This window comes from Protopterus annectens, chromosome 10.part0 (assembly GCF_019279795.1).
Source record: "Protopterus annectens isolate FY-2018-M chromosome 10.part0, PAN1.0, whole genome shotgun sequence".
NCBI lineage: Eukaryota > Metazoa > Chordata > Ceratodontiformes > Protopteridae > Protopterus > Protopterus annectens.
In genome coordinates, this window is record NC_056744.1 from 922188473 (window position 1) to 922213275 (window position 24803).

Genomic DNA, 24803 nt, shown 5'->3' on the forward strand with positions numbered 1-24803 from the left:
TAGTGATGATTGTTGGAATCTGTATGAGTTTGCTGCATATAGTTTGCTTTTTTATGCCAGCAGGGTTGTTTTGTGTATGGGCAGCCACGGTGGTGCAGCGGTTAGCGTTGCTGCCTCACAGCAAGAGGTTCTCCGGTTCAATCCTCGGCTGGGGTGCCTTCTGTGTGGAGTCTGCATGTCCTCCCCGTGGTTGCGTGGGTTTCCTCCGGGTGCTCCAGTTTCCTCCCACATCCCAAAGACATGCTGTAGGTGGATTGGATACTCTAAATTGGCCCTAGGTGTGAGTGTGTGTCTTCTGTGGAAGGTTGGGCGCAGGGCTGGCAACTCGACACTGTAAAACTCCACTGCCAATCATGAGCAGACAGGTGATCCACTGTGGCGACCCCTAACCAGGAAAAGCCGAAAGAAGAAGAAGGGTTGTTTTGTGTATATCTTAGCCAGTTTGAAACATGTTTTAATTAATAAGGGCATGTTGGGTGTGGGAGCATAAGTAATAAGGGGATTAGATCCTACCATGTTTGTTTTACCCTTTTGGATTGATGTATCAGTTGTAAAGGGGTGCTTATTTGGATCAGTAGCTGCATCTTGCTTTTGTGTAGCTTGATTTATTTATTATAGGGGGTAAATTTTGGAGGATGACTAAGGAGAATTCACTCAAATTTTGTTTTTAAGTTTAGTGTGGATTGGGTATAGTTTAAATGGTATTATATAATTATTTGTGTGATGGTATCTTGGGTGCAAAGATTTTATAATAAAGTTTTAATGTTAGTGTCAAACTTCATTAAGTGGGCAGGGCATTTTGGTAACGGGTAGTATATAATGTTTACCTCACCTTTTGATTCTTATACTGTATATATCCTTGGTTTTGGCAGGGTGGTTTGTGTAGGGTATGACATGGCATTCCAGAACCCCAGCAGCAGCTCAGTTTGTTTTAGGCACAGTGGCAATTTTCAAGGAGAGGTTGAAGAGGGAAACATCCTGAGGGTTTTACATTCTAGAACCTCGCAACAGCACATCATCCCAGCATCCAATCTTTTAATATTAACTGGAACTTTGTGTGGTTAAGTTTCTCATATTTTCCTTCTCCCTTCTCTCTCTCTCTCTTTTTGTATGGTTGCCTGTGGTAATTTTTTTCCATCTTTCAGGTGCAGCAATGGTATAGTCTATTAAAGAGAACTGGTTGCACGTTCAGCAATGGTATAGTCCATTAAAGAGAAATGATTGTGTCTGTTGCAGGAAGCACAAGGCTTGCTAATTGATTTAGAAATGGAGGGGATGGGTGAGCAGAGCTAGAATTCCAACAGAAGATCTTCAATGAATTTAGGAGAGCACAGGTGAAGGACCAACTCCAGCTAAGAAAGCTCAGAAAAAAACAGTCAGAGATGCTTCCGGCCATAAGTTCATCCCTTCCTGCTCATCTGACATATCTACAGAATGACAAGGTAATATCTCTGTTGGGTCTACAGGACTTAATATTAGTGATAGGGGTCAATCTGCTGATAACGGCTTAGATGATTTTATAAATTGTTTGCTGGATGAGGGGAGAGTTAGGCTGTTTGACTTAGGCTTAGAGAGAAATTTTGCTGCCTCTACAGCTTTGAGTCCTGGAGTGGAAGCAGGTGCTAATGTTGACCAGGTGGTGCAGTTATCTTTATCCAACTGTCATAGGGGGTCTGAGGAGGTCATGTTTTCAGAGAGGGAGGTCTCATCCCATACAAATGATTGTATCTGCCAATTCTTGTCCCCTCTGGCTACCCTTAGCTTTACATATGCCAAAGCACCTAGCTCTCATATCACTGCACATGTTTCCACTAAAGTCAAAGATAAGATTATGAAAGGGCTGTTTGTGTATATCTTCAGTCTACTGAATAATGAGGGAATAAAATGCATACTGGACGCAGATAACACATCCAACAAGGACTTGATGGCATCGGGAAGAAAGCATCAGCCAGGGCACTGGTCAAGAACTGGGATACTTGGTTTTTGGGTTTTGTGGTATTTATGGGTGCAATCAATGAGAAGGATCCCACCCAAGCACTGCCTTTATTAGCTTATTTTGTAGCCATAAGGGAAGTCCACCATGTGAAAGGGGGTTTGGGGTGGTTGAGTTATGATCAGTGCTTCAGGAAGCTAAAAGCTCTCAACAGTTCCCTCTGGTGGGAGTCAAGGCACCTTGACATATGGCTCAGTGCCATGATGGACAAGGAGGCATCCACTGGTATTGAGGTAAGGGCTGCGAATACAAAAGATGCAAGGTTTTGCTGAGTATTCAGTCAGAGCAAATATGTCTGGTCCACTTGCAAATATAGCCACTTGTTTTCAGGATGTGGGAAGGGTCATCCTGTTTTGAGGTATTGGGGCTTGTTGCCTGAGGACAGGTTGAATTTTTCTACATTTGTCTAGATAAGTCATCTTGTTTACTGTCAGATTACCCATATCAAAGAGCAGCAGCCACCCTTATTGGAGACTTTTCCAAAGGCTTTCCTATCCATTCCACAGCCCCATTAGATTCCAAGTTAGTTAACAATTTGTCACCCATCAAAGGACACACACACATTGCTTCTAGGCATAATAGAGAAAGAGAGACACGCTAGCAGGATAATTGGCCCTTTTTCCTCCCCTCCATGTTTTTTATTTAAAATTTCCCCTATCAACCCAAGAAACAGGAGGGTGAGTTCAGGTCAATTCATCACTTGTCTCACCCAGTGGGGGGTTCAGTTAATGATTTAATTGACACCAAACTGACCAAAGTACACTACTCTTCTTTGGATCAGCTGGCAGAGGTCATCATGAGCTATACTGACCCCTTGGTTCTGTAAGATGGCTATCCAATCTGCTTTCTGCCTTCTTCCTGTGAGACAAGAAGATTGTCCTTATTTAGGCTTCCAGTTCAATGGGAAAATATTTTCGATACTGCAATGCCAATGGGGTGTGCTTTGCTTTGTGCAACTTTCAAACTATTTAGCACAGCTTTACATTGGTGTTGGCAAAAACGGGCTCCCAGCCAGTCATCAGTACACTACCTAGATTATTTTTTTATAGTGGGGGAGGGTCAGGATGGTGCTTTCAAAGGGATGTCCATTTTTAAGTAGCTTTGCACCGAGTTGGTGGTACCCTTGGCTGACGACAAGTCAGAAGGACAAAGTCGAGTCCTGTCATTTTTGGGTTTAGATGTAGACATACACCACTGATAACTCCTTCAAGCTTCCTCTGTGCAAACTTCAACAAGTCCGGCAGCTACTTTGGAGATTCTTGGGTTCCAGCAAAGTAAAGGTAGGAGACATCATGCAGTTACATGGTTTGCTGAACTTTGTCTGTAGGGTGTTTCTTCCATGCAGAAATTTCCTACCATCAGTATCTGACTTCTTGAAAGGAAACAGGCCCAAACACCACTTGGTCTGGCTGACCAGATGGGTTAAGGATGATCATTGGTTATGGTTCACATTCTTGAGCCAGTTTAATGGAGTTTCTTTTTGGCAGTCCCCTTGGACCACTGCCACCACCCTTGACCTTTTTACTGATGTGACTGGGGGGGGGGGTCCAGTATGGGGGGAAAGCACATTTTCATAGCCAGCTGGTTTGCTGAAAGTTGGCTAGACAGTTGGCCTGTGGAAAGAAGGAGGGACATTACGTTTTTAAACATTTTTACCATTTGAATGGTAGTGTTAGTATGGAAGGCTAGATTATGTGGCAAGAGGATCCTTTTTTTCACTCAGATAATATCACAGTGGATCATGCTGTCAAAAAATGTTCCTCCAGGTCCAGGTGGGTCCACTCAGTCATCAGGCTTTTAGTTTTGCTGAATCCACAGGTTAATTTGTCATTTTCATGTGTTTGTGTCCCTGGTCATTTTAATCCTATAGCTGACAGTCTTTCCCAGTTTCAGTTTGCCATATTTCACCTCTTGGCCAAGCATTTGGATCCAAAGAGTACCCCAGTTCCTGCAGGAGTCTGATTAATTGTAAAAGACTAGCATTATCAGTTTTGGAAAGTTCTTGGGCCAACAACACTGGGAAAGCTTACTCGTCATCCCTCCAGGTTTTCAAGGCATTCTATGGGTCTTTGATTGCTGGTCCCAACCATGGGAAGTGCAGTTGTTGCTGCAATTTTTGGTGGCTAGATCCACAGAAGGGGATTTACCTAAAACGTTTAGAATACACCTTGCAGCTTTGGGATGGTTGGAGCATTTTTTGGGCTTCAAGGCGTGTCAGGACATTGGGTTATGGGGAGGATACTTAATGGCCTAGAGAACATGTGGGGACCTTCACAGGATACCAGAAAATCTATTTGGAGACAACTGCTTCCCCTTGTTATTCAAAGTCTTTACAGAACCATTGGTGAATTTCACTTGTCTCTGTAGCTGCCTTGTTCTCCTCTTTGTATGCTGGTACTTTCCGTGCCAATGAACTTCTCCTTTACCTCTTTTGGGAGGATCTTGTCATCCACAGGGAGTTTGTCATGACTTGGTTGAAGAAATGCAAGACTGAACAAGTTAGTAAAGGTCAGCAGGTGTGCCTGGACAAGACTAGTGGGCTAGTCACTTGCCTCGTGCATCGGGTCAGTTTGCTATTTAATATTACCCCCTTAGAGAAAAGGTAAGGCTTGGTTTTCATGTGGGCCTCGGGCAGGCCTTTTAACCTATCAGGGATTAACACATTTCTTAGGCAGGCCTTGTCAGGGAAAGGAATTCACCCACAAGGTTACTCCTCCAATTCCTTTTGGATAGGTTGTACTTCAGACTTTGCCACGGAAATGCACTCTGTGCAGGCCATCCATAGAATGGGAAGGTGGGTCTCATTTTTTTAATGATTTGGTTAATGTTTTTAATGAATGTGGATTAGCAGTGATGCATGCTGTTATTAAAAATAATGTTACTGTGATAGAAGGGCTTCACAATGAAATCATGGAGCTTAATAGCATGGCTGAGAAGGATTTGTTGCACTCAGTAAATGAATATAGAGCTAAATATATTATTGTTTTTAAAGATGTTGATTGGGTTGTTGGGAAGAACAAAAAGAGAAAGTTGAACAAATTAGAATAGGATGAAAAGGAATACAAGAGTGGGAAGGCATATTCTGCCTTTTTACCAAAACCTAATAATTTTAACCATTCTCAGAATATTCATCCTAGGGACACCACGGGAGACTCTGGGGAGTGTAATAGAGAAATGAACAATGAGTACAGTGATTCTACGAATGAGGGAGGATGGGGGATTCCCTTTAGATCAAATTCCTGTGGGGAGATCACTGAGACTTCAGAATTTACCAATACAACAAAGTGACCAGGAAAGTGAATTATCAACCCCAATTTCAATGAGGACAGAGGGGGAAGGGGAAGAGAAATTAGATTATGATATTTTATAAACTGAAGAGCCCATGAATATTGAGGGTGATACTCAGGTGGAGGGACCTGTTTACACCCTGGATAATTTTCCCATTTTTAATTATAGTAAGATAGATTTAACTGATATTCACTTCTGTTTGTTCCTAAAAGGATTCTCTTTTGTACCCACAAAAAAGGGTCAGCTGCTAAACGATTGTGGACACAAAATTATTTGTGAGAAATTTAAATTTGGAAATATTACTGGGGAGTAATTCTGGGATTAGTACAAGCAACCTAAAGAAAAATAATATTTTTAACCCCCCTCCCCCACTCATCCAGTCCTAACTAATTTTGAGGCCCTGGTAGAGAAAGATATTCGAAAACGTTTTAATAAGAACAATAAAAACAGATTTTTTTTCTAATAATTTAACCCATGATTAAAGGGATCTGGTTCATGAGTTAAATATGAACCAGGAAGTAAGGATCATGAAACCCGATAAGGGAGGGGGGTGGTGATAATGGAAGAATGGTTGTATACAAGTAAAATGTTGGACATCACTGCATGGGGATGGGAAATATTTAGAAGTGTCCAGAAATTAAATAAATCTGGCATACAAAAACTTGGATTTGTGGCTGGAAGATAATTTACTACAGAGGGCTATTGACAAACAGTTGTTTGAATTTTTGAGGGTGCCTGAACCGGTTATACCAGGTATTTTTGTAATTCTGAAAGTACACAAGGAGCTAATTAATCCCCCTTTAAGGCCCATTGTCTCATCATCTGGTTTAAAAACACAACTTTGGCAATCTATGTTGACACCAAACTTAAAAACCTTTTTATGGATTATATGAACACATCCTTATTGATTCGTGGGATTTTTTGAGTAAGGTAGGGATAATTTAATTTAACCGGGAGTATGTGTTTATAACTGTAGATATTAAAGACCTTTTCAGTGTTATACCTCACAATATTGGTTTGGCGGGTCTATATTAAATTAGCGAACACTTAGAAAAGCGAACGCTAATTCATTGACCACTTTTAAGCGAAAGCTTAAAATCTCGAACACCCGGAACAGCAAATTTTTTCCCTGGAAAAAAATTGCTGTTCCGAGAAACACACACACAACACAAGCACACCAATTAAACAGCAATCCACACACATACACTTAAAATCCTACATCTACCCTAGACTAAACTGTACATACACTACTATCTATCCACTTACCTTAACCCAAACACTAACCCTAAGGTCCGTCACTATCGCACACTCACCTGACCCGCGCCCTAACCCTAACTCACCTACCCCACCCTAACCCTAATGTGTGTCACTATCGCACACTCACCTCACCCACGCTCTAACCCTAATGCACCTAACCTGCACCCTAACCCTAACATCCGCACAGTCGCACACTTACCTGAACCTGACCTGTAACTTTCCACCACAGTGCTGAAAATAGCGAAGCCACAGAAACAGCCAACCAAATTCTTTCCCTAGGAAAAAAAATTGGTGTTCTGCAGCTTCGCTATTTTCAGCGTTCGCTGTTTTGGGGTCGATATTAGAACATTCAAAGTTTTAAAACTTCAGTGTTCTAATATAGACCTGGTTTGGCTTGGTATGAAGAAGTCCTTATAGACTTTGGATTCCTGTCTCCACAAGATTTTAGATTGGTTTTGGAGATTATGGAACTGGTTCTTAAAAACAAATTTTTGTTTTTCCAGGGCAAGTATTATAAACAGATTGATGGGGGTAGCTATGAGGGCCTCATGTGCCCCTGTATTTGCCAATATAGTTTTACTGTATTGGGAACAATGTTATGTTTTTTCTTCCCCTTTCTATAATAATATAAGAGCATTTTTTTTGGTACCTGGATAACATATTTATTGTGGGGAAGGGCCCTGTGGATGTCATAGAACCATTTGTTGATTATATTAATCATACCATGAATTTTTTGGTGTTTGGCTATAATATAGGATGTACAGAAATGCATTTTTTGGATGTCAATATCAGGAAGGATGTGGTGAAAGGGAGGTATGTTTTGACACTGTATAGGAAAGAACATTTCTCCAATTCCTGTTTACATTTTAAAAGTGAACATCCTTTCTTTCAAAAAAGAAATATTATAAAAGGACAGATGGTGAGGGCAGTCTGTATGACCACCTTGAGGGATGACCTAATTAAAGAACTAAGTTATATCGTGAAACTCTTTATGACTAGAGGTCACCCTTAGAACTTGGTGATGTCCATCAAGAATGACATTTTGGAGGGTTGGGGTACTAGATATCTTCCTCTACTAGTCTGTTTAGATGACCCTGTTATAAAGGACCGCCTATTGTAGGACAATCTCAGGACAGATTATTGTCCATGAATCGTGACAAGAGTCAATATCCAAGTCAAAACAAAGAATCTTATTTTGTGATTGATTTTCATTGGGACACCCAGGAAGTAAAAAATATTGTACAGAGGTACTGGGATTTATTTTCCAGCATGCCCAATAGTTTAGACGTATTTTCAAAGAACTTAAAATTTGAGATAAAAAGGGGTCCCAGTTTGAAAAATTATTTTGAAAGGGTTAAAAATTACAAAGATGATAGTGGTAGGACTGGCACTTCTAGGTGTGGGATGTGCCCCCAGTGTCCTTATATAGCTAATTTACAGGAATTAAGCTTTTAGGGTACCTTTGGTAAGTTAAAAGCCAAAGGTTACTATAGTTGCTACACAAAAGGGGTGGTGCATGTGGCTTACTGTACTGTCTGTTTTGCATACTATGTGGGCAAAATGGAGAGAAAACTGAAACAAAGAATTTATGAGCTCTGTATAAACATTTGCTTGTGTGTTCTGAGTCTAGCTTTACATTTTGGGTTTTGGAACAGGTTAAAGTATTTGAAAGAGGGGGAGATTGGGAAACCAGACTCAAGTATTGTGAACTTATGTGGCAGCTATAAATGGAGGCCTGTTCTTCCCCTGGTTTAAATGAGCACTATTCTATTGTTCCTGCCCTTAAAAGAAGAGCTTTGAAATAATGGGTTGATGAAAGTATTAGGTGGCACATTATAATCATTGTTATTTTTTGTAAGTGGTTTATACTTGCTATTCAACATATGAGTGCAACTTAATGCTTTGTTTTTTATGTTCTTGTGTTTTTTCCTATCCTTTGTATGAGTGGAGTGAATATTTAGTTGAAAGTAATTTAGGTGGGAACCAATAGAATTTCTAAATTGTTGATTGTGTGTACTATTTAAATGATTGGTAATTATGTTTAAGTATTCTGATGAAGTTCCCTGTGAGGAATGCAAGTGCTTAATCCTATGTGTTTTTGTTGTTTGTATTAAAGTTTTACACATTTGGAGCCTTGGAGTGTTTTTGGCTGCCTTTATTGGAACCAGTGTGCTGGACTGAGTTGTTTTTCTGGGTTTAGAGGTCTTTTAACCTATCAGTGATTAAAGCATTTCTTAGGCAGGCCTTGGCAGGGAAAGGAATTCACCCACAAGGTTACTCCTCCCATTCCTTTTGGATAGATTCTACCACAGACTTTGCCATGGAAATGCACTTTGTGCAGGCCATTCATAGAATGTAAAGGTGGGTCTCTAATGCCCTTTTGTCATGCATCAGGCATTAATTTTTTATTTCTGTTGTAGTGAAGGAGGTGATTTGGCTCTTGAGCCATACTTTTATTCAGAGAGCATTCTTCCAAGCCATGGCCTGCTGGCTGGTCACTCAAGTTCCTTTGATAATAACCAGTGGACAGTTCATTCTTTTTCTTTTCCTGGTCTTAGCTGGTTTCAATTTTGGGAAAGCTGGCATATGATTACCATGGAATAAGCCTTGCCCAGCACTGTGATAATTCACCTTGGGGGGAAATGATCTGGGTCAAGCCCCTAAGAAGATACTGGTAGCCAGAATCTTATCTGATATGGACCACTTGTGGCAGCTATATCTGTAGGTAGCTTTCCTTTGGTCTGCCATCATCCTTAGACTGTACTGGAAGGGTGCTAGAAGACCTAGTGCCATTGAGAGAGCCAGGTGTTTTATCAACCATAGAGTCAAGCAGGCTGGCAGCCAAATTGGTTATCAGGTGACTGAGCACATTGATATTGACAAACTGGAGCCTGAATTCTTTGATTTGCTTCATTTGGATATGGTTGTTGCTATTCATAAATCTTTCATAGTTTAACTTGTTTTCTTTTATAACTCAGAATTTATTTGTGAGGCCATTGATTCTGGGGGAATACCATGGCATGCTAGGTTGGTGGTGGCCTTGTGGCTTTACTCCCTTTGTGTTCCCCCCTGCTCTTGTTCAGTGGCCTCAGCTCTCCTCAAATTGGACCCAGATTTGACCAGTGGCCATGTCAAGGGGTATGTGGCTTGTAAGTATTAATAAAATGGGCTTGCCACCAGGTCCGAGGTATCTAGGAATATGCACCCGGTTTACTCTGAAGTGGCAGCTGGAATAGGTGGGTGTACGCCAAATGGCTTGAGGTAATGGTTTGATGGTATTTGTTGATATGCTGCATATGAATTATTTATGGTATCACTATTGGTTGTCCTTGAATGTTATATAATAAGAGGTTGCAAAATCTATCTGGTGTGTTTTATGACTCTGCTAAGTGGACAAGCAGTGTTTGCCCAGGCTTGTCTCATTCTGCTTTTGCTGTTATCTCTAAATGCTCATTTATAGTTCATAGTTTAGTACTAAGCTAACTGCCCTTGCAAGCCATTTTTAAGCCTAGCCAATTATCCATTGTGAGACTTGAACCCTGCACCTTGTGTTTGTAAGGCAAACACCTTAACCATTAAGCCACCCTCCCATCTTACTATTACAGGTGGTTTCCTCACTACTCTTTACATAACAGGTATAATTGAACCAAGCACTGACTAAATTTAAAGAAAACAGCGTTCTACAATCTTTCAGCTTACAAATATTGGGTTGGATTCCATAAAGTTTGCTGAATCTGGCAGAGTTTGCCGAGTTCCACACAAGAATTGTGGCAAACCAAATAATATGCAAATATACCCCAGGCTACACATAATAACTCAGAGAAAAGCAGGCATAACCAGCTATGTCAGCACAAGCAGTCATGTTAAAGTTGTATTCCAGGAAAACTAATTCATAAAGTAAGATATGTATATGCATTACCAATGCACATCTATGGAATTTAGGCAAGCTGAATGGAACTTTCAGCAATAGTTGGACAGTACTAAAGGAAGAGAAATGTGCATCAGTCATTATGTCTGAAAACTTGACAATATCCACAAACAGTTATGGATATCATTGTAATTTGTACACAGACTTATATAAATACACCCTTCAGAATTTGCAGAATATGCATAATGTGCAACATTTCTAATAAAACAAAAATTACGTAAGGTGAAGGGCAATCACTGTCACTTCACCATGGCTAACAGTAGCTAACAATGGGTGTGGGACATGTGTGTGGAATACAAGCAATGCACACACCCAAAGAAATAGGGTGATAGAAAAGCAGATGTGGGGTGAAGTGGAAGAGGAGGGACACACAAGAGGTATGATGGAATATAAAGGTCAAAGGGAGAGGGAGATGGGAATGGGCAGTTTATTTGTAGGAATAGGCCCCATTTTTTTTGTTTTTTGGAGAACAGAAGGAATGGAAAAGACATGGAAAGAGGAAGAGGGCAAAATAACAGGTATAAACATATAACAAATATCACAAGGCATTATATGCAAAGGTTGGAAATACACATAAAGGAAAGGTGACATGCACAGATAGCATACATATAGACTGTTCAACACGGGTGAAGGAAAATTGATGAACAGTCTAGGGATACACATGATAAAACACAAAAATCCATATGTACCAATGCACAAATCATTGCTGAAATGTTGCAAACTAGGTGACAATCATACCAGAATGAGTATGACCAATAGTAGGCATGTGTTAGTGAACACTAAATGGGGAGTACTGTTATTGCAGCACACAATAGATCTCAATTAAAATGATCCACTAGGCTGTGAGTAGTGCAACCGAAGCAACAGCAATGATAATTAAATTCAGGGGCAGACTAGAACCTTGAGCTCTGCATGTGAAAGGCAAACAACCAAGCACAGTGCCAAACAGCAGTACTGCAGCAAAATATTCCTATGGCTGTCTAATAAATGAATAAGTATACAAACCACAAACACAGGATGAATGGGATCCATATGTCAAAGACATATGCCATGCCAGAGCAACACAGATGGGCTGTCAGATATGCAGTGTATATGTGTGGCATGCAATGGCATAACAGAATCCAAACAGAAAGAAGGTTCATTACACATACCCACACTGATCACACGGAATATGAAGTAAATGGTGATGCATATATGATTAATGAAAGTGAAGGAGTACATGCCTGTGCAAAGGCAAGGAGCATAAAAATCCATGGGTAGTGCACAACTCTCAAGTATAACATGAGCAGTGATGGAATCAACTGAATGCCACCACCTTGCATGCGTATGTCCTATGTGTATGATACCCAGCATGGTGGCACAAGGTAATATTGCACCAATGCACCTACATGACAATGATGATACCATTCAGGAAGTTAAAAATACATATAACATATACCATGAATATGTATAATGTAGGCTAAAGCTATAAGGGGGAAGGGGGATGGACAGCACAGCCCCACATCAGTGAGGAAATGCCAGCAGGACAAAGTAGACACAGAGTAAACCAGAACAACCCTAGCTAAGTAGATGCAATGTGCATGCCCATGTCCACAACACAAGATGGACTCCAGGGTACATTGCAACCAATAGCCAATGTCTGACATATGTAAGTAGTGCATTGGGGATGGCTACAAACATGTCTGTTACAAATGGCACAAACAACACCATAATATGCAACAGTTAAGCAACAAGTGGTATAGGTACATAACAATAGTAGTTTTGAGTAACACATGCACATATATACTGCCATGCAAACATAATACAACAGGTAGCACAATCAATGTTATTGATGTAAATAGCACTGTACATGTGTAGGCTGATCATAGGACAGTCCTATGTATATATGTACAGCACAGAGAAATGGAATAAGTGCATGTAACTAGCCACATATTACAAGGGTGGTTGTGCATCACTCATATTATGGCCATACTCATGCACATCCATGTAAATCAGTGCATATGTACTACAAATGCATACATATTGATATGTATGCAAATCTGTGTATAGATGTCATAATATAAGCTATTATCAAAAAGACTGTTTATTGACATATACAAAATACAAACAAGGGAGCCACAAATGATATGAAACAAAGCACCAGCTTCATATATTCAGTAAATGACCAGTGAATGTCAACACAGGATCTGGCCCATAAGGTTTATTTATAAGTTATATAACAAAAGTCACAAAGGTGTAATAATAACAAATGTACAGTCATGATTATGCAACATTCTAGATGTCATAATACTCATATATTGCTGAAAGGAGTAGAAGAGCATGCACGGGCCAGTGTGCCCATTATACTTTGTCATTTTGTGACTCTGATGTATTACATGGCATGCATTACTCAGTTTAGCAGACAAACTTCTGTTATTACTTGTACATTTATTGACATGTTAGCCTTCAGTACACATGCAAAATACACATATGCACATCACAGAAGCATACATATTAGTAAGTCTCAAAACCGGTATGCTATGCCACACTATGTGTGAGTTAGATAACATGTGTGTTATCTAACTCAAGAATCACTTGCATAAAATCTGACCTGTTAGTAACAGCCTGCATTTAATTGCTGGAACCTGTGTTCTGAGAGACTGCCTTCCAGACTATCTGCAGATATACAGAGCTGAGTATATATTTTTTGGTTATAGAGTTTGTTAATTGTTGCTTAGATCTCTGTTGAAACTGTTGTCTCCCTGTTCTGAGAGAATGATCTGCAAATATGCAGAACTGAGTATATTTTTTTGGTTTTAGAGTTTGTACTGTTAGTTGTTGACTTCCGTGGTGGTGCAGCGGTAGCACTGTTGCCTCACAGCAAGAGGTTCTCCCATTTGATTCTCATCTGGAGTGCGGGGAGTGCCTTCTGTGTGGAGTCTGCATGTCCTCCCCGCGGTTGGGTGGGCGTTCAAAAGACATGCGTAAATGGGTGTGCCTTCATTGAAGGTTGAGCGTCGAGCTGGCACCTCGGCGTTCGTGAAAATCTACTGCCAATCATTAGCGGACCGGAGTTCTACTGTGGCGACCCCTGCCCGGGAAAAGCCGAAAGACAACAACAACTGTTAGTTGGTGCTTAGATCACTGTTGAAACTGTTTTGTCCCACTCACCCTCCCTATTTTTGGCTTGTAGTTTAAGTTTGATGGCTTTTGCAGTTGCCCGCCCCACTGTAGATTTGATATGGGACACTCCCCCAGTCCCATCTCTTTACCACATTCTACCTAATAAACTCATTCCGCACTTCCTTTTAGTCCTTTTTAATTTAATTGCATTTTTTAAACTGTTTGGTCTAATATTGCTACATACTCAAGTGTGCTAGCTTGCACTACATGTGAATTGTTTTTACTGCCGTTTTTGCTACTTTTCTGTAAAAAAAAAAAAAAACTGTAAGCCTGTTTCCTACCTTTCCTGTAACTAGTGTTCCAGATACAGATTTTGCTGTATCCAGGACTGTATGTAAGCTTCTGAGCCCCCCAAGCCTTTCTGTGTTGAAGGGAAGCCTTCTAGCTTATCAGTGGGAGTGGTAAGCACTAGGTAACCTGTCTACCACATAAGGAGTGGTTCTGGCCCAGAAATTGTTGTTATTGGCCGTTTGGGCAATCTCTTCCATCTCTCTCAACTTTCTGATTTGAAAGCCTGCATTTGCACTTGTTTCTGTCCTGTAACACGTCTAGTGCAGATACAGATTCTTAGTTTTAGCACTTAAATTTGCTTATTCGTGCTCAGCACTTGTTCAGAACTTGTAAGCACTAAATAAGCTACTAATTACTATAGCACTCAATGTTCCTCATTACCTAGAGGAAAACAGTTTTTATACTTACTTTTCTCACTAGCATAGAGAAAAACAGCTCTTGTACTCACTTTCCTCACTTATCTAGAGGAAAATATTTTTTTATTCAGGCATGTCCAAGGGTCAGCTCCCAGTGTTCTCTCCTATCTGATGAATCTGGGCATCTTGAGACAATGTCGAAATTGCCTCATGTCCACAGACAACCCTTTCCTCCCACCACCCAACACTACAACCTGTGAGAGATGCACTTATCTAGCCAAACTGGAGATAAAGCTCTCACCAACCAAGACTGAACTTGATAGTCATGAGGAGAAGGTAAACATTTGCACCACACCACACTCATCACATAGTCTCACTAAATCTACACCACCAAAATCCACACATAGTAACACAAAAACATTCGCAGAGGCTCTCAATAATAATCTGTCTAAGCAACAGAGACCTCCAAAGCAGAAACGCAAGCAACCTCCATCTCCCAACACAACCTAAATGACACATAGCCCACAGACTCACTGTGCCTCTCAACCACAGCCAATAAGGCAAAACAACGTACCCAATACACTAGTCATAGGTGACTCTATAGTCAGGCACACTGATGTCCCACTCACCAGGCTAAACAATGAGAAGGTTACTGTCAGCTGCCTGTCGGGTGCCAGGATCCGCCACATAACCCACACACTCAGTTCACTCCACAACAAGTACAAATATGACTCTGTCATTGTCCATGTTGGTGTGAATGACCTGAGACATACCTCCCTGGACTACATGAAAAGAGACATGGAAGAGCTCTCGGATCATGTGGCCCAGGCAGGTATGACCCTAGCCCTAAGTAGCATTCTGCCATTACCCCGAATGATACTGCAGTACAAGGACAAAATGATTGACTTCAACAATTGGCTAAGCTTATGGTGTCATTCTAAGGGGATCCAGTATCTGTCTGCTTGGGATGACATGGTCGACAGACCACGATGTTTTCCACAGATGGCCTGCACCTGTCGCCCCTGGGATTCCGGATACTGGCTAAGGCTCTTGCTGCCTCTATAGTGCCTTTTTTAGGCAAGGTTAAAATAACAAATTCACCACCGCAACAGGAACAGGCAAGCAAAAACTGAGGGTAATGCTACTCAATGCTAGAAGTCTAAATCTCAAAATGCACTCACCGAGGCACTCCTTAAAATGGAGAACATCGATATTTGTGTAGTGACTGAGACCTGGTTCAAGGCTCCAGAGAGCACCCCTGCACCACCAGGCTATAACTCATACCACACTTTTCAGCCATGTAACCTGGACTGAAACACCAAAGGTGGAGATGTGCCCATATTCATTAAGGATATCCACACCTCCAGGCTAGTTGCTCAGCATAATGCATCTGAGATTATCCAAGTGCAACTAACTCTGGGCAAAACTGCAATCCAAATTTTAGCTTGCTACAGATCCCCCACCATGATCCAGGATTCCCACTCCTCTTTTCTTGATGTACTGAAAAATATTAGGGTTCAACCAAACACCCTAATAATGGGCGACTTCAACTACCCCACCATTAACTGGGAAAACTACTCATGTACCAACTCCTTAGCTCAATGCTTTCTGCAATTCATAAATGCCCTGGATCAACTTGTCCACACCTCCACCAAGGGCAACAATATCCTAGACCTAGTCATTACCAACATGAGTGACTGGTGTTCCACACCTGAAGTCAACTCCTCGTTGGTCCGATCCGACCATAAGCTAATTACCCTTGATATCCACATCCTGCCCCCACCCCCCATTAAGGAAACCACGGTAAAAAATTTCTCTAAAGCCAACTTCATGCTTCTTAAGACAGAAGTGGTGAACTTCATGACACTCATGCAGTATGGACAATGCAGTTACAACTGCTGAATCCTACACAAATGCACTCTATAAGCACTTACACGAGTGCATGGATCGTGCTATCCCAAAGAGAACCAAGACGCTATCTTCCAAAAAAAGGAAGCCAATCTGGTGGTCCCCTGCCATAAACAAACTGTACAACAGAAGGAAGAAACTGTTGCAAACAAGAGTAAAATCCCATGAGTGGAGGAGCTCCCTGGTCATCCTCAGTAAGAAGCTGAGATCCCTTATAAGATCCTCCAAAGCTAGCTATGAAAACAAAATCACCACTAATTCTAAGGACAACCACAAATCATTTGATAGCTATGTCAAGAATCTCGATGGCAACACCCAGATCTGCTCTGAGTTACAGCACAAAGGTACAAAAATTACAGAACCAACTGCTATTGCCAACATCCTGTTAGATAGGTTTAGTGCTAACTTTACCCCCCTAAAGGGCCCATATCTATACATGAAGAATGCAGAGTCCCTGTAATCACAACTATGCAGGTAAAAGCTGCACTCTGTAAAGCCAAAAACACAGCATCCATGGGACCGGACAACATCCCAGGCTGCGTTTTACACGAACTTCAGAACGAACTGGCTCCCCACTTAAGCACCATGTTCAATAATAGCCTTGCATCAGGCTTTGTGCCCACTGAATGGCACACAGCAGCAGTTATCCCACTCCACAAAGGGGGAGCCACCACTGATCCCAGGAACTATCGACCTATTAGCCTGATGAGCCTGGTCTGCAAGGCCATGGAACATATCATCATGGAACTCATAAACAAAGACATTGGTAACTTCCAAACTCGGGATCCCACCCAGTTCGGGTTTGTGAAAGGCAGATCATGCCTCCTGAACCTGATCGACTTCTTTGAGGTAGTCACCAAAGCCGTAGATGAGGGTAAGGTGGATCACACAGCCTATCTTGACCTCGCCAAGGCTTTCGACACCATCCCTCATTCTGGAATTATAGCTAAACTCACTAAACTAGGTATAAATCCCTATGTCACAAGATGGGTTGCCAACTGGCTCACTGACAGAACCCACACTGTAAAAGTTGCAGACTCCAAATCTGACCTCAAAGCAGTGACAAGTGGAGTACCACAGAGTTCCATCTTAGGACCTCTCCTGTTCTGTATCTACTTCTCTGAAGTACAGGCTAACACAGAAGGCCTCTGGCTAATGAAGTTTGCAGATGACTGCAAACTAGGAGCCATAGTCAAGTCCCCAAGTGATGTGGACATCTACAGAAGGGTCTCGCTGAGACAGATGCCTGGTGTCAGAGAGCCATGGCTTCAAGCTCAATGCCAAAAAGTGCAGTGTCATCCCCTTTGGTAAAATCGCTCTACCCATGAACTACCACATAGGCAGCAATCTACTTAACACTGAATGTGTGATAAGAGACCTTGGGACCCAGGTGGACAGTAGTCTCTCCTTTGATAGTCACATCACCACAGTAGTCAGGAAGTCCTTCTACATGGTACACCTCATCATAAAAGGGTTCTCATCCAGGAAAAAAGAAGTCATTGTTCCCCTCTACTCGACACTCATTAGACCCATTATAGAGTACAATGACCCTTTTGGAATGTACCTCACAAGACATCTGCAGCAGCTAGAAAGGCCACAGAAGTACCTCACAAAGAGGATTACTGGCCTCAAACAAATGCCCTACACTGACCGTCTCAAAAAATTCCAGCTTTACTCCATATCGCCTACTCCGAGGTGCTCTCTGCCTAACATATAAAGCTATGTCAAACCCATAGCTGTTGGACATGCTACACCTAAAGAAATCCCAATCCCTCTGAGCTACACACTCTAGAGACCTAAACCTTGTTACCACAATAAACAGGACATGCTGGAGGCATCGATTCCTGTCCCAGAGACTTCCCATACTCTGAAACATGCTACCCATCTATGTCAAGCAAAGTTCTTCATTAGCACTCTTCAAGAAAAATCTTGATGAGTGGATGGGAAATAGGAAATACACCCCGGGGTTCACTTCTGTGTCTCTGCTCGACAGTGGCACAGGAAAATTACTTTCTTAGGTGGCGTAAGCCAGGGAACCTTGTTGGATAGGCTTACTTAGGCCCTTGGGCCATTAGCCTAGCACCTACCTATGAACCTATGTCTGTAACACACAGTTTTCATTGTAAGAGGTATTTCCAACTACCCTCTGTGATGCTGTTATTGACACACCTCAATAAAGTCCTCCTCACAGGCAAGGAAAAGGGGCAATGCCCACATGAAGTACTCAATTATAAGAGTGTGTTGCCATGCCATTGGCTATAGGAATAACAACACAGCTGTTTTGCATGCAATTAGCAAGTGGGGAACACCAACTGGTGCACAGGCCATCAGCTGCTCATGAACATTACCTACAAAAGGCAAGCTGCTGCCTATGCAAAACAGATGTATACACTAGATCTCGGAGAGAGACAGAGAGAGAGACAGACAGACCAACCAACCAACCAACCAACCAACCAACCAACCAACCAACCAACCAAACATATATTTGAATCAAACAAACCATACTTGGAAAAAAAAGGTATGTCAAACAAGTAAGCATGTAATGGAATGCAGTAGGGGGTATGTAATAATGGGAAATAGGAAGTTCAACAAATATGTCTCAACAAAAGTTGCTGTACTGATATATTGCTGATCAGAAGCTATGGCCAAAGCATCTGGGTCTGTCTGCAGTGACATAGATCACAGCTCAGGCCCCTGAGTCACCCCAGGAAAGGAAGGCTCACATATGACTACTACCAGAGTATGTGTTGAATAATACTGACTGTGACACTACCAGGCCAGCTACTGGGATGTCATAGATATCCATATGTTAATTGTGAATACAACTATGATATACATGTTTGTTTCAGAAATGTGAGAGACCTATACAGGCTATTTGCATAGTAAACTATAGTTGCAGATGTGTGTTGAACTGCATGTGATATACTGAGCTCATACCATGCAACTGTCCAGCATTATGCACACTGACCATATGCATGCCTCATATTTATAGTCATTTACTCGTAGAGTTGTGTTATGTCTGGCAAATCATTGGCAACCTGTGAAGACTGACATTACAACATCGCCTTCTCTTTCTTTTGGCTGCTCCCATTAGGGATCGACACAGTGGATTATCTGTCTCCATTTCTTCCTGTCCTCTGCATCCTGCTCTGTCACACCAACCACCTGCATGTCCTCTATCACCACATCCAAACACCTTATTGTAGGGCTTCCTCTTGTCTTCTTACCTGGCAGCTTCTTCCTTACTATCCTTTTCCCAATATACTCAGTATCCCTTCTCAGCACATGTCCAAACCAACATAATCCCGCTACTCTCTGGCTTTGTCTCCAAACTGTTCAAACTGGGCTGACCCTCTAACATACATATTCCTAATCCTGTTCACCCTCATCACACCCAGTGCAAATCTTAACATCTTTAACTCTTCCACATCCAGCTCTGACTCCTGCCTTTTTGTCAATGCCACTGTCTCCAACCCATATAACATAGCTGGTCTCACTACCCTCTTGTAGACCTTCCCTCTCACTCTTAATGGTACTAGTCTGTCACAAATCAATCCTGACACTCTTCTCCACCCTCCCCATCCTGCCTGTACTGTCTATATCACATCTCCCCCACACTCATCATTACTCTGAACTGTCGATCCTAAGTATTTAAACCCAGCCACCTTTGCAAACTCTACTCCAGGCAACCTCACCATTCCTCTATCCTCCCTCCCATTCACACACATAGAGTCTGTCTTAGTCCTGCTGACCTTCATTCCTCCCCTCTTTAGAGCATATCTGCACCTCTCTAAAGTCTCCTTAACCTGTTCCCTACTCTCACTACAGATCAGAATGTCATCTGCAAACATCACAGTCAACAGGGACTCCTATCTGATCTTGCCTGTCAACCTGTCCCTCACCACTGCAAACAAGAAAGGGGTCAGAGCTGATCCCTGATGTAATCCCACCTCCACCTTAAACACATCTGTCACTCCCACCTCAGAACTCACTGCTGTCACACTACCCTTGTACATATCCTGTAGCACTCATACAGATTCCTCCACCACTCCTGACTTCCTCATCCAATACCACAACTCTTCTCTAGGCACCCTGTCATATGCTTTCTCTAAGTCCACAAAGACACAACGTAACTCCTTCTGACCTTCTCTGTACTTCTCCATCAACACTCTCAGAGCAAACATTGCATCTGTAGTGCTCTTTCCTGGCATGAAACCATACTGCTGATCACTAATCCTCACCTCCCTTCTTAACCTAGCTTCCACTACTCTTTCCCATAACTTCATGCTGTGACTGATCAATGTTATCCCTCTGTAGTTACTACCACTCTGCACATCACCCCTTATTCTTATAATTGCAACCCAAACACTTTTTCTCCACTCCTCATTCATCCTCTCAATTTCCAAGATTTCATTAAACAATCTGGTTAAAAACACCACTGCCATTTCTCCTAAACACCTCCATGCCTCCACAGGTATGTCATCTGGACTAACAGCCTTTCAGCCTTTCCATTCTTAATCCTCTTCATAACTATCCTTACTTCCTCCTTGCTAATCCATTGCACTTCCTGATTCACCATACCCACATCATCTAACCTTCTGTCTTTCTCATTGTCTTCATTCAACAGCCCCTCAAAGTACTCTTTCCATCTGCTCAACACTCCTTGCCTATGAGTGCATTTCCCTCATTATCCTTTATCACTCTTATCTGCTGTACATCCTTCCTAGCTTGGTCTCTCTGTCTAGCCAATCAGTACAGGTCCTTTTCTCCATCCTTAGTGTCCAACCTTTCATACAACCCTTCATACGCATCATCCTTAGCCTTCGGCACCTCTCTCTTTACCATGTACCACATCTCTTATACTCCTGTCTACTTCCTTCATCTCTCTGACAATCCCATTTATTCTTCGGCAACCTCTTTCTCTGTATACTCTCTTGTACTTCCTCAATCCATCATCAGGTTTCCTTGTCCTCCTTCCTCTGTCCAGATGTCACACCAAGCACCTTTCTAGCAGTCTCCCTTACTAGCTCTGCTGTAGTTACCCAGCTGTTTGGTAACTCTTCACTGCCACCCAGTGCCTGTCTTAACTCTTCTCTGAACTCCACCTCACAATCACCCTTTTTCACTTTCCACCATTTAATCCTTGGTGTTGCCCTCACACTCCTCCTCCTTTTCTTGATCACCAATGTCACACCAAGCATCTCCCTTACTAGCTCTGCTGTAGTTACCCAGATATTTGGTAACTCTTCACTGCCACTCACTGTCTGTTTTAACTCTACCCTGAACTCAACCTCACAATCACCCTCTTTCAGTTTCCATCCTTTGATCCTTGGCGCTGCCCTCACACTCCTCCTCCTCTTCTTGATCACCAACATCAACCCACAGACCAACATTCCATGCTGCCTAACTTCACTTTCCCCTGTCACCACTTTACAGTCTACAATCTCCTTCAAACTGGCCCTCCTGCATCGGATATAATCTACCATTGTGCATCTTCCTCCACTCTTGTATGTCACCGTATGCTCCTCTGTCTTGTTAAAATAAGTATTCTCCACAGCAATGTCCATCCTTTTTGCAAACACCACCACCATCTCAATAACACCATACCTACCCATCACTTCCGCATCCCCTCTGTTCCCTTCACCAACATGCCCATTGAAATCTGCTCCAATCACTACTGTCTCACCCTTGGGTACAGTCATGATCATTTCATCCAACTCACTCCAAAGTTTTTCTGTCTCATCCATCGTACACACAACTTGCGGAGCATATGCACTAACAACAGTTATCATTACACCATCAATTTCCAGCTTCATAAACATCACTCTATCTGACACTCTTTTCACCTCCAAAAACACTCTTGGAATACTGTTCCTTCAGGATAATCCCTACTCCATTTCTCCTCTCATCCACACCATGATAGAACAATTTGGACCCAACTCCAATACACCTAGCCTTAACCCCTTTCTATCTGGTCTCTTGCATGCACAATATATCAACTTTCCTTCTGTCCATCATATCAGCTAGCTTTGTCCCCATACCAGTCATACTGCCAACATTAAATGTTCCTACCCTCATTACCACACTCCTAGCCTTTCTCCTCTCTTCCTGCCATATGAGCATCAGACATCCTCCAGGGTATGTCTGTGAATGCAAAGGCTACTGTGCTATCAAATGACTTAAGTGTGTTACAGCAATATTAAGAAAGTGTCACAGATTTTGGCCCATTGCCCCCCATGTATGTGTGGCATCCTCCAGATGTCCTGCTCTAATAGGTTTACTGGAATAACTGAGCAGCAAGAGTATAAATACAGTGTGCCATACTGACATAGAACAGAAATGTATATCAGGTATTACCTGTGCACATGTATGTATGAGTAGGTGTACCTGGCTGCCTCATAACAACAGACATGGGATGCAAACCGTCAGGTAAATAAGCTGTACATGTTGTTCATGTGTGTAATCTTAGTTTCTGTGCATCCAACAGAGTTAGATTTCTACAGCTACTGGGTGTTGCATTGCCCTGAAACAGACATGGGTACTAGAATAAGTATGATTATCAGGTTGAAATTGGAGAGGTGGCCAACTGTGTTATGACCTGGTGTCCATGCCTACTACAAACAACTATATGATCACCTACACAGCTGTATGGACTCAGAAAAGCCTTACTTGTAAAACCTGTCTCCACCAAAGTAGAGTAATCTCCTTTGCTGGACAGCAGCAATACGCAAACTACATAATTGGTTGCTATATTGGCTGTACAGGGCAAAGTAGGAGCAAGCACCAACTTGGCAGCAAGTCAACCTTTGTCTGAACGAGCATATAAGGTCATAGGTGGATTACTGTAAGGCTAACTATGAGTACAAATTGGACACATCCACCAAGGGCAATCACAAGGCCATCATCACATATGTCTGCAATCTCAGAGGCAAAAACCCAACTCACATTGTAATGGTGGTCAATCACACCACATGCACACACACACCATAGCTATAGCCAACCTGCTGCAGACAGGTTTAGGGCAAACATCACCCCCCCCCCGCTCACCATAAGTATAGGTGGATATGCACAGCACCTGCACTCCTCCCCTCATCATCAGGTGCATACTGCCTAATCAAAGTCAGCAAAAGCATGTCTCCATGGGACCTGATAACATTCCTGTCTGCATCCTACATGAACTCAGGCATATGCTTCCAGTGCCATTACACACTGCATGCAAGCAAAGCCTGAGCCCCATTGACATCCCATCTGCAAGGAAGATGGCTACTGTCATCCCTCTACACAAACATGAATGATGAATGGTGGTTTATGCAATGTACTGACCCTCATTGGGAGGAACATGACACATCAGGACCAGGAATGCAATGCAGGTTCATACTGTGCTGGTAGAAGACAGAGGTATGATGTGGTTGTAAGTGGTGGTTAATGATAGGCAATATTGATGTGCTGGCTCTGTAAATAACTCTGGGCAATGTCTGAGGTCCTGTGATGTGTTTCCCTGTTTATGTCTTCCAGGTGGCATGTAGCGTCAGCCAGCATGTACTACAGAGGAGAATGCAGCTATCACTGATGCAATAATCTAGCACCATGTGGTGCTGTTTGACTAGCCGACAAAATCTGTGGGAGTGGACTGCCCTGTGGAATGACCTTGTCCACAGAGTTAACACCTTAGGCCACCATGGCCGCACATACAATCGGGTTAGGCATCGGGTAACTGACCTGATATGTCGTGCCTGGCAAAGGGCTGCTGCCATGGCCAGGGAACGTACTGGTACAGGTGGGGGTCTAACCACACAGACCCCACTTACGGCAACAGAGGGGCTCCTTGCCAACTTTGGGGCAGCCCCCACACAATAGCCAACACATGAAACACAAGTCGTGGATGTGGTTGGCACCCAGGCAGCAGGCAAGGAGTGTCCAGGTAAGGCCAAAGTGCCCATCAATTTAATCATGTAACAGTCATACTGTCTTCTATATGCATATGTCAGTTCAAACTGCATTTGTGTTTGGAGTTTAGAAATGCACACAAGTGTACATCTATGGTGAGGGACAGCACATTGTGTACTATCATACCTTGTACTGTACCTGTGCAGAAACGTAGCATTCATCTTGTATCAATGCCAAATGTGAGTCTGCTGACAATACTTCTCCCCCACAACTACATAGGTACTTCCGGTCTGGATGTGGGACAGCAGCCAGAAGCCGGTAAGTATGGGATTGTCCTGTTGTGGCTCACCCGTACCCAGGCATGTTAAGGTCATGCATGTGACCAGGCACACAACTGTTACACTCAGCCATATTGCGATATCTGCATGTTCACTTGTGATGGGGTTAACTGCATTGCATCACAGTGGTCATCACAGGGGCCTATTTGCAGGAGATGTAACATATCTGTAGATTACCTCACAACCTGTCACTGCAAGAAATCTGGACAAAGACTGACAAAATGGGAGGACAGAGGCCCAAAACTAAGGACATATTTTATAAATTAGTGTTATACAGTGCATATAAATGGTATACACACACCTGTTAGAATGCAAGGTATTTGTGATATACAAAAATGAGAGCACAATAAAACATTTCCGAACCCTTCCAACCTTTCATATGACCTATAACCTGT